We start from the raw sequence: 18610 nt of genomic DNA on the forward strand, positions 1-18610 counted from the left end.
AATCCTAAAGCTAAAAGACAATGAAGGCCAGAATACAACAGAAATTGGATAAAGGATATTTAGAAGAGCCATAACAAAGGGTTCTATGAGTGATTGTGCTTTGGGAAGGAGAAGGTAAATATTATAGTGAAATTTCAAGTTTGGTTATTAGGGTGGGTGAGAGTATCATTAACTAAGAGAGCAATATAGAAACAATTTGGATGGAAGGGTACTAAATTTGGTTACTGATGAGGGAAATGCGAGATGTCAGCAGGACATGTTCCAGTATGCAACAGCAAGGAGTGTCTGGAGTTTGTGAGAGAAGGTAGGCCTATATTTAAGCATCAGTAGTATACACCTAGTAAATCCAATAATATACATTTCTTTTTTTTTACACTCAACAATTTATAAGTGTACAGTACAGTCTTGTTAGCTGTATGCACATTGTGTACAACAGACCTCTAGAACATTTTCATCTTGTGTGACTGGAACTCTGTACTTATGGAACAATGATGCCCCATATTTCCTCCTTCCTCCAGCCCCTGGCAACCACCACTCTACTTTGTTTATATGAGTTGATTACTTTAGATATCTCAGATAAGTCTAATCATGCAGTATTTGCCTTTTTGTGACTGGCTTATTTCATTTAGCATAATGACTCAAGGCTCATTCGTGTGGTAGTATATGACAGAATTCCTTGTCTTTAAATGCTAAATAATATTCCATTGTATGTATATATTCATTCCTCTGTTGATGAACATTTAGGTTGCTTCCACATCCTGTCTATTGTGAATAATGCTGCAATGAACACAGATGTGCAAATATCTCTTTGAGATCTTGTTTCTTAAAAAAATTTTATTTATTTATTTTGGGCTGCACTGGGTCTTCATTGCTGCATGTGGGTTTTCTCTATTTGAGGTGAGCGGGGGCTACTCTTTCTTGAGGTGCGCAGGCTTTTTACTGCTGTGGCTTCTCTTGTTGCAGAGCACGGGCTCCAGGCATGTGGGCTTCAGTAGTTGTGGCATGTGGGCTCAGTAGTTGTGGCTTGCTGGCTCTAGAGCACAGGCTCAGTAGTTGTGGTGCATTGGCTTCATTGCTTCGTGGCATGTGGGCTCTTCCCGGACCAGGGCTTGAACCCATGTCCCCTGATTAGCAGGCGGATTCATAACCACTGTGCCACCAGGGAAGCCCCAAGATCTTGTTTTTAATTCTTTTTGATTATTTATTTGGAAGTGAGACCACTAGATCATATGGTAGTTTTAATGTTAACTTTTTGAGGAACTTCTTTACAGTTTTCCATAGTAGCTGCACCATTTTACAATCTCACCAGCAGTACACAAGGGTTCTGATTTCTCCACATCCTCACCAACACTTGTATTTCTGTTGTTTTGATAGTGGTCATCCTAATAGGTGTGGTTTTGATTTGCATTTTTCTTATAATTAGTGATGTTGAGCATCTTTTCATATGCTTGTTTATCTTCCTTGGAGAAAGGTCTCTTCAAGTCCTTTGCCCATTTTTTTTTAAACAATTTTTATTGTTGTTGTTACTGAGTTGCAGGAATTCTTTCTGTATTCTGAAAATTAACTCCTTATCTGATATATGGTGTGCAAATATTTTGTTCCATACTATAGGTTGCCTTTTCATTCTACTGACTGTGTCCTTTGCTGTGTAGAAGTTTTAAAGTTTGATGTAGTGCCATTTGTCTATTTTTGCTTTTGTTGCCAGTGCTTTTGTGTTATATCCAGGAAATCATTACCCATTCCAGTCTTGAGGCTTTCCCCTTATGTTTTCTTCCAGGAGTTTTATAGTTTCAGGTCTTACCTTCAGGTCTTTGAGACATTTTGTGTTAGTTTTTGTATATGGTATAAGATAAGGGTCAATCTTCATTCTTTTGCATCAAGTTTTCCCAACATCATTTGTTGAAGAGATTGTCCTTTTCCCATTGTGTAGTTTTGGCACCTTTGTCAAAAATCATTTGACCATATATGCAAGGGTTTGGTTTGTTCTTTTTTTCTAGTCCCTTAATTTGTCCAGTTAGGTTACTGACTTGAGACTTTTCTTCTTCTTTAATGTAGGTTTTACTGCTATAAACTTTCCTGTTATTACTGCTTTTCCTGCATCCCATAAGTTTTGGTGTTTTGTTTTCATTTTCATTAGTCTCAAGATATTTTCTAATTTCCTTGTGATTTCTTCTTTGACTCATTGGTTGCTCAAGAGTTTAACTTTCACAAATTTGTGAACTTTCAAACTTTCCTATTCTTAGTTGGAAGATTTTGAGCTTCTTGAATTTCAAATTCCATTTCTTTCCTCAGCTTTGGGAAGTTTTCAGCCATTATTTTGTCATATAAGCTCTACGTCCCTTTCTCTCTCTTCTCTCCTTCTGAGACTCCCATGATACATATATTAATCTGCTTGATGTAGTCCTATAAATCCCTTAGGCTTTCTTCACTGGTCTTCATTTTTTTCCTTTTTGCCCTTCTGACTTGATAATTTCAAATGATCTTTCTTCAACTTCTTTCTGTTGCCTGATTAAGTATGCTATTGAATGCCTCTAGTGAATGTTTCAATCTAGTTATTGTATCCTTCAGTTCCAGCATTTCTATTTGGTTCTTTATTTAATTTCTATGTCTTTGTTGATACTTTCATTTTGTTCATGAATTGTTTTCCTGATTTTGCACAGTTTTCTATCTGTGTTCTCCTGTAGATCATTTAGCGTCAAGAAAATTACCTTGAATTCCTTGTCAGGAAATTTATAGATCTCTGTGCCTTTGAGGTTGTTTTCTGGAGATTTAGTTTGTTCATTTGATTGGGTCATGTTTCCCTGTTTCTTCACATGCCTTGTGAATTTTATTTTTTTTTTTGGCTGAGTTTTATGCATTTGAAAAACTAGCCACATCTCCTAGTCTTTATGGACTGGCTTTGTACAGGTGAAGACTTTCACCAGTCAGCCTGTCTAGAGATTCTGCAGGCCTCTGAAACCTTTTTCTGGGTGATGTGACTTCTCTTGGCTGTGTATGTAACTTTCTAATCAGAGGTTTGCAAGTTTCTTTTCAGAAGGCCATAATCTCTTATTCCTTCTGGTGTCTGCCTGCAGTGTTGCAGGTTCTCTGGTGCTGAATTAGCAAACCAATCTACTCTTTTATTCTTAGGCATTGAAAGTATGCTGGCTCAAATGTCCTGAGTCAGGTAGACAGAAACCTCCCCACCCACAAAAAAAAAAAAAAAAAAAAAAGCCGGACACATGCTCTACTCTTCTCCCTTCTGCCCAATGGAGAAACTGTGAGTTGGGTGCTTTCTCCCCATCAAACTGAGCCATGCTGGCCTCTGCACCATTTCAGACTCTGTGGTGTCAGTGTAAGCTGCTTCTGCTCTCCCTTGCTTTCAGTGGCCCCCATGTACCCAAACTATGTCGACTCCATTAGCATTGCATCAAGCAAGACAGAAATGAGTTCCTTGGGCAGCCTTGTGAAAAGCTGGAATGTTGGGTGCACATTCTATTCTTTTCTCTCCTTGTCCCTCCAGTGACAGACTACAAGCCAGGTGCTCTCCGCTGATCATGGTGAGCTGTGTTGGCTTGGGGGAGGAGAGATCACAGGTAAAGTGAAAAGACTCTTCTTACCCATTTTAATGCAGCCGTTCTTGGCTTGTTCTTGGCTTTGCCCACACCTGGGTACTGCAACATCTTAAGTGGTTTCTGAAGTTCTCATAAGATATTTTGGTCCATATATTGTTAAGTTGGTGTCTGTAGGGGAAAGAAGGGTAGGACTTCCTATTCTGCAATCTATTAACTTAATGTTTTTAGCTATACCAGATACAATACTGACAATGAGGAAGCTAAAAAGATTGACTAAAAGTAATAAATGAGTCACAATTTTTCATATAAATTAAAAATGTGATAAGCTAGGAAAACAAGACAAGTGAGATCAAATTTAAATTGAAGGCAAATACTCCTTATGGAATTATTAAGTTTTACCAATAAAAAAAAAATTGAAAACTTGGTAAATAAACTATATGAGGATATATGAAAGAAACAGTTGATTTATTCTGCTAAGCAGTTGTTGTTTGATACAGTAAGTGCCAATTAAGGGAGTAAGGAATTAGTTTGCCGAAGGAGAGAACTAGGAAATTTCTTCTAAAAATAAGAACTATAAGAAATGAGCATACTTTTTCAAGAACTATTTCATAATTCTCTTTTCTGAGGAATATGAAGAAAAGAAAACTTCATGTTTTTTATGGCAAGGTGCAAGAAAATTAACTAGAAGATTTATCCATAAAGAATAGATTGAATGGCATAAGACTAAAACCAAAAAGTAATGATACACTCCAGGTAAGAGGCAGTAATAGGTCCTAAATCTGGGTGATAGTAGTGAGAATGAGTGAAGGAATAAGGGCCAGAATAAAAACACAAAATAATTTAAGGAGAAGGAGCAGTTAAGAAAAATAGTGTCGGTAACAAAGAGGTTAGCATTTCTGCTAATGTCTACTGTTTTCCTTCTCTGTTCCCATTCTGAATTCTTACTCTGGATGTTCTGCTGTCCCTTGCCTGCTCTGCTTGCCCAAGGTCTTCCTCTAATTTATTTACTCACTTACCCATTCAACCCATTTATTGAGAAACAGTAATTGTGCTAGATCCTGAGAATAGTACTGGTGAACAAGATAGATAAGGTAAAGGACTATAGGGCACGAGAGAAAAACATAGGAGGGGCACTTTGCTCAGATTTGAGAGGTACCCCTTGAGGAAATATAAAATAAGTAGAAGTTTTCCAGGGAAAGAGAAGGGACAACATTTTGGAAAAGAGGGAACCTTTTGCAAATTGAAAGTGTCGTATGGCTGGAGCACTGAATTCAAGGGAGTGGTAAAGGTAAAACTAGAGGTAAGCAGAAGCTAGACTATAAGCAATTTCAAGGATTTGGGACTTTCATTTGGGAATGAAAGTCATTAAAAGAGTATGACAGGTTTAGATTTGCATTTTAGAAAGATAATAATGGTTGCAGGAAGAGGAACAAAAGATAAACACTGGAAAGATTTTTGGTTTGTACAACTAGGTAGATAGTGATGTCATTCCTTGAGATGTGAGGAAGAACAGGTTAGGATTATAAATTTAGTTTTGGTCATGCTGAGTATGAGATAACTGTGGAATATCCAAGAAGAGATCTACAATAGATAATTGGAAATAAGTCTGAAGTTTAGGGAAATATATAGGTTTACTGAAGCTTTGTGAGTAGATGACCTTGCACATGCAGAATACAGAGTGTGAATGCAAGGTCTAAGAGAGAACTCTGAATAACACTGATATTTAATGACTGGGTCTAAAGTAGGAGCCTTCAGAGAAGCTGGAAAAAAAGGAAACAGATATTTTAAAAGGAGAGGACAGAGCCACATAGCACAGGGAGATCAGCTTGGTGCTTTGTGACCACCTAGAGGGGTGGGATAGTGAGGGTAGGAGGGAGATGCAAGAGGGAGGAGATAATGGGGATATATGCATATGTATAGCTGATTCATTTTGTTATAAAGCAGACACTAACACACCATTGTAAAGCAGTTATACTCCAATAAACATGTTAAAAAAATAAATAAAAGGAGAGGACAATGCCAAGGAAGATAATTGTTTCAAGGAGGGGGTGATTAGAAGAGTTGCCCAACCTTGACCTACCTACCTTTAGGCTTTCCCTTTCTCTTATACCCTAACAATAGTACTGTATGCACCCATTTTCATAAAACTCAACACTTAGAGGTCGCAGCCAGATTATCTGATAAATTTACCTGAAATTAATGGATTCTAAAGGCTTGATTTGTTGCCCCATTCAATTAACAGATTATCACTGAAGTAGTAGTTTTTTTTTTGAAACAATGTCTTCACTCTAAAGAATAGTTATTAAAATAATAACAGTAATATCAGCAGTACTACTAGTAATAATAACAATAGTAGAAGCTAACATTTATTGAGTGACTACTGTTTACCAAACATTTCACAGTTCAATCCTTATAATAACCTTTAAGGTAGATACTCTTATTATCATTTTACAGATGAAAAAATGAAGGCTAGTAAGTAGAGAAACCAAGATTCAGGTAGTTGAATACTAGAGTGTGTTTTCCTGTATAAAATGAGTCAGTGAGGACAGGTGTTTGAGATCCACAGATTTTTCATTGTATCTCAAAATATATAAAAAAGGCACCCACTTGCTCTGCTTATGTATGTGCCTGAATTTGAGCAGCATATCAATTTAGAGAGTTCAGGCTTGTTAAATCATAAATCTTGCTTATTGAAAGTGTTTCATTACTTTCTTAAGTTAGAATTAACATTTGGGACTTATAATACTTTAAATACTAAGGGGTTTTAATGGACTAGATCTATCATTACAGGAAATGTTTATCAAACTTGATGGTAATAGGATGATGGACAGGTTTCATACAAATATTTAAGATCACTATCATTAAGGTGATGATGGCATCATTAAAAAGATGATCCATTATGTGTGAATATTATGTATGTAATATCCATACATAAATGCAGTATCACATTTATGTATGGATATTAAAAGTATGTGAACAGAAGGAGATATAAGTAAGGTTATAGATAGAAAATAATTAATTATAAAATAAAACAGAAGTAAATCTAACTCCTGAAACCTTTGCCTGAAGTATTAAGGTCCTGAAAGGAACTCTAAAAAATCATAAAATTCAGTTGATTAGAATAAGACTAGCAAACTTTTTATGCATAAAGTAGAAAAAGCAAAGCCTCACAGAAAGTTAGGAGCTGCAGATAAACTAACATATCTTAAAATTTTCATTTAATAGTTATGGTAAGAATTTTAATGAATGACATTTATCTCATCTGCATCCCACTGAACGCTGTTTTATCATATAATGAGTGTCTCCAAAAAAACAGTAATGTCTTCAAGTAAATGTGTCTGTAAGATAAAATTACTTTGAAATTAAAAGCCAATTTGAAACCTGGGATGAATGTGCTAGTCTTTGAGAACTGGCAAAACAATTTGGAAGAAAAGAGTTGCTTGAAAAGAAGGACAATGCTGACTCAGTTTCAAAATAGAGCTATGGGAAATCCTTTACTCCAGTAGTGACTCGACTGAATCATTATTCCAGTTTCTTGCTACTGAAGTAATAAAATGTCTTAATTCATTTAAAGAAGAAAGTCAGAGGAGACCTTCAAGATGGTGGAGGAGTAAGACATGGAGATCACCTTCCTCTCCACAAATATATCAGAAATACATCTACATGTGGAACAACTCCTACAGAACACCTACTGAATGCTGGCAGAAGACCTCAGACTTCCCAAAGGCAAGAAACTCCCCACGTACTTGGGTAGGGCAACAGAAAAAAAAAACAGAGAAAAAGAATAGGGATGGGACCTGCACCACTGGGAGGGAGCTGTGAAGGAGGAAAAGTTCCCACACACTAGGAAGCCCCTTCACTGGCGGAGATGGGAGGTGGGCGGGGGTGAGGTGGGGAAGCTTCGGAGCCATGGAGGAGAGCGCAGCAACAGGGGTGCAGAGGGCAAAGCGGAGAGATTCCCGCATGGAGGATCGGTGCCGAACAGCACTCACCAGCCTGAGAGGCTTGTCTGCTCACCCGCCAGGGAGGGTGGGGGCTGGGAGCTGAGGCTCAGGCTTCGGAGATCAGATCCCAGGGAGAAGACTGGGGTTGGCTACGTGAACACGGCCCAAAGGGGGCTAGTGTGCCACAGCTAGCCGGGAGGGAATCCAGGAGAAAGCCTGGATCTGCCTAAGAGGCAAGAGACCATTGTTTTGGGGTGTGCGAGGGGAGGTGATTCAGAGCACTGCCTAAACGAGCTCCAGAGACAGCAGCGAGCCGCGGCTATCAGCGCAGACACCAAAAACTGGGCATGAGATGCTAGGGTTGCTACTGCAGCCACCAAGAAGCCTATGTGCAAGCACAGGTCACTATCCACACCTCCCTTCCGGGGAGCCTGTGCAGCCCGCCACTGCCAGGGTCCCGTGATCCAGGGACAACTTCCCCGGGAGGACACACGGCGCGCCTCATGCTGGCCTCTGCCGTCGCAGGCTCGCCCTGCATTCCGTACCCCTCCCTCTCCCCAGCCTGAGCGAGCCAGAGACCCCTAATCAGCTGCTCCTTCAACCCCATCCTGTCTGGCCAGGAATAGATGCCCTCAGGCGACCTACAAGCAGAGGTGGGGCCAATCCAAAGCTGAACCCCAGGAGCTGTGTGAACAAAGAAGAGAAAGGGAAATCTCTCCCAGCGCCCTCAGGAGCAGTGGAGTAGATCTCCACAGTCAAGTTGATGTACCCTGCATCTGTGGAAAACATGAATGGACAAGGAATCATCCCAAAATTGAGGTGGTGGACTTTGGGAGCAACTGAAGACTTGGGGTTTGCTGAATGTGACTGACTGGTTTCTGGTTTTATTTTTATCTTAGTTTAGTATTTAGAGTTTATTATCGTTGGTAGATTTGTTTATTGATTTGATTGTTCTTTTTTTTTACATATATATATTTTTTTTTTCCTTTTTCTCTTTTTGTGAGTGTGTATGCTTCCTTGTGTGATTTTGTCTGTATAGTTTTGTTTTTACCATTTGTCCTAGGGTTCTGTCTGTCCATTATTTTATTTTTTTAATATAATTTTAGCACTTGTTATCATTGGTGGATTTGTTTTTTGGTTCGGTTGCTTTCTTCTTTCTTTTTTTTTATTACTTAATTTTTTTTTAATAATTAAATTTTTTTTTTATTTTAATAACTTTATTTCTTTTTATTTTCCTTTTTTCTTTCTTTCTTTCTTTTTTTCTCCCTTTTCTTCTGAGCCGTGTGGCTGACAGGGTCTTGGGGCTCCGGTCAGGTGTCAGGCCTGTGCCTCTGAGGTGAGAGAGCTGAGTTCAGGACACTGAACCACCAGAGACCTCCCAGCTCCATGTAAGATCAAAAGGCAAAAGCTCTCCCAGAGATCTCCATCTCAATGCTAAGACCCAGCTCCACTCAACAACAAGCAAACTACAGTGCTGGACACCCTATGCCAAACAACTAGCAAGACAGGAACACAACACCACCCATTAGCAGAGAGGCTGCCTAAGATCATAGTAAGGTCACAGACACCCCAAAACACACCACCGGATGTGGTCCTGCCCACCAGAAAGACAAGATCCAGCCTCATGCAATAGAACACAGGCACTAGTCCCTTCCACCAGGAAGCCTACACAACACACTGAACCAACCTTAGCTACTGGGGCAGACACCAAAAACAATGGGAACTATGAACCTCCTGCCTGCAAAAAGAAGACCCCAAACACAGTAAGTCAAGCAAAATGAGAAGACAGAGAAACATAGCAGATACAGGAGCAAGGTAAAAACCCACCAGACCAAACAAACAAAGAGGAAATAGGCAGTCTACCTGAAAAAAAATTCATAGTAATGATAGTAAAGATGATCCAAAATCTTGGAAATCGAATGGAGAAAATACAAGGACCTAGAAGAACTAAAGAACAAACAAACAATGATGAACAACAAAATAACTGAAATTAAAAAATCTCTAGAAGGAATCAGTAGCAGAATAACTGAGGCAGACGAACGGATAAGTGACCTGGAAGATAAAATAGTGGAAAAAACTACTTCAGTGCAGAATAATGAAAAAGAATGAAAAGAACTGAGGACAGTCTTAGAGAACTCTGGGACAATACTAAATGCACCAACATTTGAATTATAGGGGTCCCAGAAGAAGAAGAGAAAAAGAAAGGGACTAAGAAAATATTTGAAGTGATTATAGTTGAAAACTTCTCTAATATGGTAAAGGAAATAGTCAAACAAGTCCAAGAAGCACAGAAAGTCCCACACAAGATAAATCCAAGAAGAAACATGCCAAGACACATATTAATCAAACTACGGAAAATTAAATACAAAGGAAAAATATTAAAAGCAGCAAGGGAAAAACAACAAATAACATACAAGGGAATCCCCATAAGGTTAACAGGTGATCTTTCAGCAGAAACTCTGCAAGCCAGAAGGGAGTGGCAGGGCATATTTAAAGTGATGAAAGGGATAAACCTACAACCAACATTACTCTACCAGGAAGGATCTCATTCAGATTTGATGGAGAAATTAAAACCTTTACAGACACGCAAAAGCTAAGAGAATTCAGCACCACCAAACCAGCTTTACAAAAAATGCTAAAGGAACTTCTCTAGGCAGGAAACACAAGAGAAGGAAAAGACCTACAGTAACAAAACTAAAACAATTAAGAAAATGGTAATAGGAACATACATTATCGATAATTACCCTAAATGTAAATGGATTAAACGCTCCCACCAAAAGACACAGACTAGCGGAATGGATACAAAAACAAGAGCCATATATATGCTGTCTACAAGAGACCCACTTCAGACTGAGGGACACATACAGACTGAAAGTGAGGGGATGGAAAAAGATATTCCATGCAAAGGGAAATCAAAAGAAAGCTGGAGTAGCAATTCTCATATCAGAGTTAACAGACTTCAAAATAAAGACTGTTAAAAGAGCCAAAGAAGGACACTACATAATGATCAAGGGATTGATCCAAGAAGAAGATATAACAACTGTAAATATGCACCCAACATAGGAGCACCTCAATACGTAAGGCAAATGCCAACAGCCATAAAAGGGGAAATCGACAGTAACACAATCATAGTATGGGACTTTAACACCCCACTATCACCACTGGACAGACCATCCAAAATGAAAATAAATAAGGAAACACAAGCTTTAAATGATACATTAAACAAGATGAACTTAATTGATACTTACAGGACATTCTGATCCAAAAACAACAGAATACACTATCTTCTCAAGTGCTCATGGAACATTCTCCAGGATAGATCATATCTTGGGTCACAAATCAAGCCTTGGTAAATTTAAGAAAATTGAAATTGTATCAAGTATCTTTTCTGACCACAATGCTATGAGACTAGATGTCAATTACAGGAAAAAAATCTGTAAAAAATACAAACACATGGAGGCTAAACAATACACTACTTAATAACCAAGAGATCACTGAAGAAATCAAACAGGAAAACAAAAAATACCTAGAAACAAATGACAATGAAAACGTGATGACCCCAAAACCTATGGGATGTAGCCAAAGCAGTTCTAAGAGGGAAGTTTACAGCAATACAATCCTACTGCAAGAAACAACAAACCTCTCAAATAAATAACCTAACCCTACACCTAAAGCAACTGGAGAAAAAAGAACAAAAAAATCCCAAGGTTAGCAGAAGGAAAGAAATCATAAAGATCAAACCAGAAATAAATGAAAAAGAAATGAAGGAAATGATAGCAAAGATCAATAAAATTAAAAGCTGGTTCTTTGAGAAGATAAACAAAATTGATAAACCGTTAGCCAGACTCATCAAGAAAAAAAGGAGGAAGACTCAAGTCAATAGAATTAGAAATGAAAAAGGAGAAGTAACAACTGACACTGCAGAAATACAAAGGATCATGAAAGATTACTACAAGCAACTATATGCCAATAAAATGGACAATCTAGAAGAGATGGACAAATGCTTACAAAAGCACAACCTTCTGAGACTGAACCAGAAAGAAATAGAAAATATAAACAGACCAATCACAAGCACTGAAATTGAGACTGTGATTAAAAATCTTCCAGCAAACAAAAGCCCAGGACCAGATAGCTTCACAGGCGAATTCTATCAAACATTTAGAGAAGAGTTAACACCTATCCTTCTCAAACTCTTCCAAAATATAGCAGAGGGAGGAACACTCCCAAACTCATTCTATGAGGCCATCATCACCCTGATACCAAAACCAGGCAAAGATGTCACAAAAAAAGAAAACTACTGGCCAGTATCACTGATGAACGTAGATGCAAAAATCCTCAACAAAATACTAGCACACAGAATCCAACAGCACATTAAAAGGATCATACAGCATGATCAAGTGGGATTTATCCAAGGAATGCAAGCATTCTTCAATATACACAAATCAATCAATCTGATACACCGTATTAACAAATTGAAGGAGAAAAACCATATGATCACATATGATCATCTCAATAGATGCAGAAAAATCTTTCAACAAAATTCAACTCCCATTTATGATAAAAACCGTCCAGAAAGTAGGCATAGAGGGAACTTACCTCAACATAATAAAGGCCATGTATGACAAACCCACAGCCAACATCGTTCTCAATGGTGAAAAACTGAAACTATTTCCTCTATGACCAGGAACAAGACAAGGTTGTCCCCTTTCACCAATATTATTCAATATAGTTTTGGAAGTTTTAGCCGCAGTAATCAGAGAAGAAAAAGAAATAAAAGGATTCCAAATCAGAAAAGAAGAAGTAAAGCTGTCACTGTTTGAAGATGACATGATACTATACACAGAGAATCCTAAACATGCTACTAGAAAACTACCAGAGCTAATCAATGAACTTGGTAGAGTAGCAGGATACAAAACTAATGCACAGAAATCTCTTGCATTTCTATACACTAATGATGAAAAATCTGAAAGCGAAATTAAGGAAACACTCACATTTACCATTGCAACAAAAAGAAAAAAATACCTAGGAATAAACCTACCAAAGGAGACAAAAGACCTGTCTCTAAAAAACTATAAGACACTGATGAAAGAAATTACAGATGATACAAACAGATGGAGAGATATACCATGTTCTTGGATTGGAAGAAACAACACTGTGAAAATGACTATACTACCCAATGTAATCTACAGATTCAACGCAATCCGTTATCAAACTACCAATGGCATTTTTCAGAGACTAGAACAAAAAATTTCACAATTTGTACAGAAACACAAAAGACCCCAAATAGCCAAAGCAATCTCGAGAAAGAAAAACAGAGCTGGAGGAATTAGGCTCCCTGACTTCACACTATACTACAAAGCCACAGTAATCAAGACAGTATGGTACTGGCACAAAAACAGAAATACAGATCAATGGAACAGGATGGAAAGCCCAGAGATAAACCCATGCACATATGGTCACCTTATTTTTGATAAAGGAGGTAAGAATATACAATGGAGAAAAGACAGCCTCTTCAGTAAGTGGTGCTGGGAAAACTGGACAGCTACATGTAAAAGAATGAAGTTAGAACACTCCCTAACACCATATACAAAAATAAACTCAAAATGGATTAAAGACCTAAATGTAAGGCCAGACACTATAAAACTCTTAGAGGAAAACAGGCAGAACACTCTATGACATAAATCACAGCAAGATCCTTTTTGACCCACCTCCTAGAGAAATGGAAATAAAATAAAAAATAAACAAATTGGACCTAATGAAGCTTAAAAGCTTTTGCACAGCAAAAGAAACCATAAACAAGACAAAAAGACAATCCTGAGAATCGGAGAAAATATTTGCAAATGAAGCAACTGACAAAGGATTAATCTCCAAAATTTAGAAGCAGCTCATGCAGCTCAGTATCAAAAAAACAGACAACGCAATCCAAAAACGGGCAGAAGACCTAAACGGACATTTCTCCAAAGAACATATACAGATCGCCAACAAACACATGAGAGGATGCTGAACATCACTGATCATTAGAGAAATGCAAATCAAAACTACAATGAAATATCACCTCACACCAGTCAGAATGGCCATCATCAAAAAATCTACGAACAATAAATGCTGGAGAGGTTGTGGAGAAAAGGGAATCCTCTTGTACTGTTGCTGGGAATGTAAATTGATACAGCCACTATGGAGAACAGTATGGCAGTTCCTTAAAAAACTAAAAATAGAACTACCATATGACCCAGCAATCCCACTTCTGGGCATATACCCTGAGAAAATCATAATTAAAAAAGAGTCAGGTACCACAAAGTTCATTGCAGCTCTATTTACAATAGCCAGGACATGGAAGCAACCTTAGTGTCCATTGACAGATCAATGGATAAAGAAGATGTGGCACATATATACAATGGAATATTACTCAGCCAGTAAAAGAAACGAAATTGAGTTATTTGTAGTGAGGTGGATGGACATAGAGTCTCTCACACAGAGTGAAGTAGTCAGAAAAACAAATACTGTATGCTAACACATATATATGGAATCTAAAAAAAAAAAAAAAGTGGTCATGAAGAAGCTAGGGGCAAGATGGGAATAAAGACGCAGACCTACTAGAGAATGGACTTGAGGACATGAGGAGGGGGAAGGGTAAGCTGGGAGAAAGTGAGAAAGTGGTAGTGTATGTATGGACATATATACACTACCAAATGTAAAATAGATAGCTAGTGGGAAGCAGTCGCATAGCACAGGAAGATCAGCTCGGTGCTTTGTGGCCAGCTACAAGGGTAGGATAGGGAGGGTGGGAGGGAGGGAGACACAAGAGGGAAGAGATATGGGGATATATGTATATGCATAACTGATTCACTTTGTTATAAAGCAGAAACTAACACACCATTGTAAAGCAATTATACTCCAATAAAAATGTTAAAAAAAAAAGAAAAAAAAGATGTGGGGCTTCCCTGGTGGCACAGTGGTTGAGAGTCCACCTGCCGATGCAGAGGACACGGGTTCGTGCCCTGGTCCGGGAGGATCCCACATGCCGCGGAGCGGCTGGGCCCGTGAGCCATGGCCGCTGAGCCTGTGCATCCGGAGCCTGTGCTCCGCAGCGGGAGAGGCCGCAACAGTGAGAGGCCCACGTACCGCAAAAAAAAAAAAAAAGATGTGGCACATATATACAATGGAATATTCCTCAGCCATAAAAAGAAATGAAACTGAGTTATTTGTAGTGAGGTGGATGGACCTAGAGACTGTCATACGGAGTGAAGTCAGTCAGAAATAGAAAAATAAATACTGTATGCTAACACATATATATGGAATCTAAAAAAAAAAAAAAGGTTATGAAGAACCTAGGGACAGGACAGGAATAAAGATGCAAACATAGAGAATGGACTTGAGGACGTGGAGAGGGGGAAGGGTAAGCTGGGATGAAGTGAGAGAGTGGCATGGACTTATATATACTACCAAATGTAAAATAGATAGCCTTATATATACTACCAAATGTAAAACAGCTAGCTAGTGGGAAGCACTGCACAGCACAGGGAGATCAGCTGAGTGCTTTGTGACCACCTAGAGGGGTGGGATAGGGAGGGTGTGAGGGAGATGCAAGAGGGAGGAGATATGGGGATATATGTATATGTATAGCTGATTCACTTTGTTATAAAGGAGAAACTAACACACCATTGTAAAGCAATTATACTCCAATAAAGATGTTTTAAAAAAAAACAAGAAAGTCAGTTCTGTCGTTGTTTAACCCAAATCCCAAAGCCTCTATTTTACTTCTTTTAGTTTGTTCAAATACTCTCCAGAAATTAGCATAGAATTTTACACACAGTTTAATGAAGAAGAATGCCTTTTCACCAAATTAGGTGCAGATAAATTATTTTGCACTCTAGGGATATTTCTGCCTAGATAAATACAGTTGACTACTATGTTAGAATGAGAATTGAAACCTGACCTTACTATACTATTGTTTTCATAATCATAACTTTATTAATCCAGAAACTTCTTGCCCAGGAAGATAAAACTTCAAATAACTTTATTACTCAATCTAGGAATTTTCTGAAAGAGCTATTAGCTCTTTTGGGTGTGTGTGTGTGTGTGTGTGTGTGTGTTTCTTCTTTTATGTATGTATGTATGTATGTATGTATGGCTGTGTTGGGTCTTCATTGCTGCATGTGGGCTTTCACTAGTTGTGGTGAGGGGGGGCTACTCTTTGTTGTGGTGCCCAGGCTTCCCATTGCGGTGGCTTCTCTTGTTGCAGAGCATGGGCTCTAGGCACAGGGGCTTCAGTAGTTGTGGCATGCGGGCTCAGTAGTTGTGGCTTGCGGGCTCTAGAGCACAGGCTCAGTAGTTGTGGCACGTGGGCTTAGTTGCTCCGCGGCATGTGGGATCTTCCCAGACCAGGGCTTGAACCCATGTCCCCTGCATTGGCAGACGGATTCTTAACCACTTCACTGCCAGGTAAATCCCGACCCATTATCTCTTAAATAGACAGTATCAAAGACAGTTTAAACACCAAGATTATTTTAAGCCCTCATCCACAAATCCTTGTGTGCTGGGGGTGGGGTGGGGGTGGGGGCCCTGGGTACTGCTGTGGTACACAACCTCTTTCCAGGGAGTGAGGCATGCTGTGGGCACATGGCCCTGGTCTCCACTGCTGGCCATGAGGTGGCCTACTGCAGAACTAGCAATTGGCCTGGGCTGCCTGGCCCTAAGCCCTGCCTGGAAAAGCAGGTGGGAGGAAAAGTGGGGAGGGGTGCCTGGAGTCTGGCACAGCAGATCATATTAATCCCAAATTTGGCATTGATATGCTGGTTTCACTTTGGGGCAAGAAAATGAAAGAGATATTTGTGTGATAAAAGTTCCTCCAGAGATGAAATATACAGATTGTGTATATTGTGTATACAGATTGTGTATATACACATTGTGATTGGGAATGGAATCTCCATCAGATACTTACATGTCATGGCCTACCTAGTTCACTGTGAAATGTACAAATGCCTGAGATGTAAAAGTGAGCCTCACATTAAGATCCAAAGGAAGACAGATTGAAAGATTTAATATTGTTAAGATGGTAATAGTACCCAAAGCAATCTATGGATTCACTGTAATACCCATCAAAGTCCCAAAGACCTTTTTCTTTTCCCCAGAAATGGAAAAGCCAATCCTCAAATTCATATGAAATGGCAAGGGGCCCCAAAGAGACAAAACAATATTGAAAAATAAGAATAAGGCTGAAGGATTCTCACTGCCCGATTTTAAAACTTACTACAAATCTACAGTAATCAAAACAATGTAATATTGGCATAATGATAGACATATAGATTATGGAATAGAGAGTTCAGAAATAAACCAATTCACCTATAGTAAGTTGATTTTTGACCAGGATGCCAAGACCATTCAATGGGGGAAAGAATAGTCTCTTTAACAAATGGCACTGGGACAACTGGATATCCATATGCAAAAGAATGACTGGATCACTACCTCACACTATATACAAAAATTAACTCAAAATGGATCAATGACCTAAATACATAAGAGCTAAAACCATACAAGTCTTAGAAGAAAACATAGGAGTAAAGTTTCATCACTTTGGACTTGGCAATGAAATCTTAGATAGGATATCAAAAGCACACACAAGAAAAGAAAACATATATATATAAAACTTCATCAAAATTAAAAACTTTTGTGCATCAAAGAACATTATCAAGAAAGTGAGGAGATAACCTAGACAGTGGGAGAAAGTATTTGCAAATGATATATCTGATAAGGTCTAGTACCCAGAATATATAAAGAATTCCTACAATCAACAACAAAAAGACAAGCCACCTGAATAAAAACTGGACAAAAGACTTCAAAAGATAGTTCTCCAAAGAAGATACACAAATGGCCAAGAAGTACATGAAAAGATGCTCCACATCATTTCTCATTAGGGAAATGCAAATGAAAACCAAAATGAGATACCACTTCATTTTTACTAGAATGGTTATAATGAAAAAAACATAAAACAAAAAACGAAAAACAAGTTTCGGCAAGGATGTGGAGAAATTGGAATCCTTGTACACTGCTGTTGAGAATGTACAATGGTTCAGCCACTGTGAAAAATAGTTTGGCAGCTCCTCAGAAAGTTAAACATAGAATTAATATATGATCCAGCAATTCTACCTCCTAGATATATACCCCAAAGAACTGAAAATAGGTACTCAAACAAATGTAGGTACAGGCATGTTCAAAGCAGCACTATTCACAACAGCCAAAAGGTGGAAACACAAATGTTCATAAACTGACCAATGCATAAACAAAATGTGGTATAAATATACAGTGGAATATTATGCAGCCATAACAAGGAATGAAATACTAACACATGCTACAACATGGATGAACCTTGAAAATATTAAGCTAAGTAAAAGAAGCTAGATAAAAATCGTCACATATTACATTCATTTGAAATTGTATGATTCCATTTATATGAAATATTCAGAATAGTCAAATCCTTAGAGGCAGAAAGCAGACTGGTGGTTGTCAGGGGCTGGGGAATGGAGAGTAACTGCTTAAAGGGTATGGTGTTTCCCTTTGGGGTGATGAAAATGTTTTGGAACTAGACAGAGGTGGTGGTTGCACGACATTATAAATTTACTAAATACCACCGAATTATTGACTTTAAATGATTAATAATTTTACATTATGTGAATTTTACCTCAATTAAAAAAAATTAAAAGGAAAGACACTGATGATTGGTTTTATGTGGACTTTGGCAGCCATGGTAATTCATTTGATGTTCTAGAAACCAGAGAAACCTACCAACTAGAGAAATTATGGATCATGTACTCATATGACATTTAGTTTAGATAGCATCTAACATTACCTAAAGATTTCATTTTTGGAACTGACGATGACACTTCATCTCTGAGTCCAGTGGAATTTGAGTATGAATGAAGTGAAATGAACTATTTTAGTCATTTCAGATTGGGAATGACTCATTTCTCTGAAAAATATAACTCCTTATCACTATATAGTTTGGTTAGGTTCTTATTAACATAAGCCTTACCTGTGTCCTGGGTACTCATGCTGACTGACAACGTGAAAACTGTAGCTAAATGACTGAATACACCAAAAAAATCCATATGTTCA

The 18610-nt window shown here is 38.3% G+C and overlaps 1 protein-coding gene and 1 pseudogene across 7 annotated transcripts in view; one reads left to right on the forward strand and one right to left on the reverse strand.

The window, feature by feature from the left end:
• Nucleotides 1–18610, reverse strand: part of GPHN (gephyrin) — a 617632-nt gene that overhangs the window by 141738 nt on the left and 457284 nt on the right. The gene's annotated exons all lie outside the window — the stretch shown is intronic.
• LOC132522348 (mitochondrial assembly of ribosomal large subunit protein 1-like) lies at nt 244–18415 on the forward strand (annotated as a pseudogene).

Source organism: Lagenorhynchus albirostris, chromosome 1, assembly GCF_949774975.1.
Source record: "Lagenorhynchus albirostris chromosome 1, mLagAlb1.1, whole genome shotgun sequence".
Classification (NCBI taxonomy): domain Eukaryota; kingdom Metazoa; phylum Chordata; class Mammalia; order Artiodactyla; family Delphinidae; genus Lagenorhynchus; species Lagenorhynchus albirostris.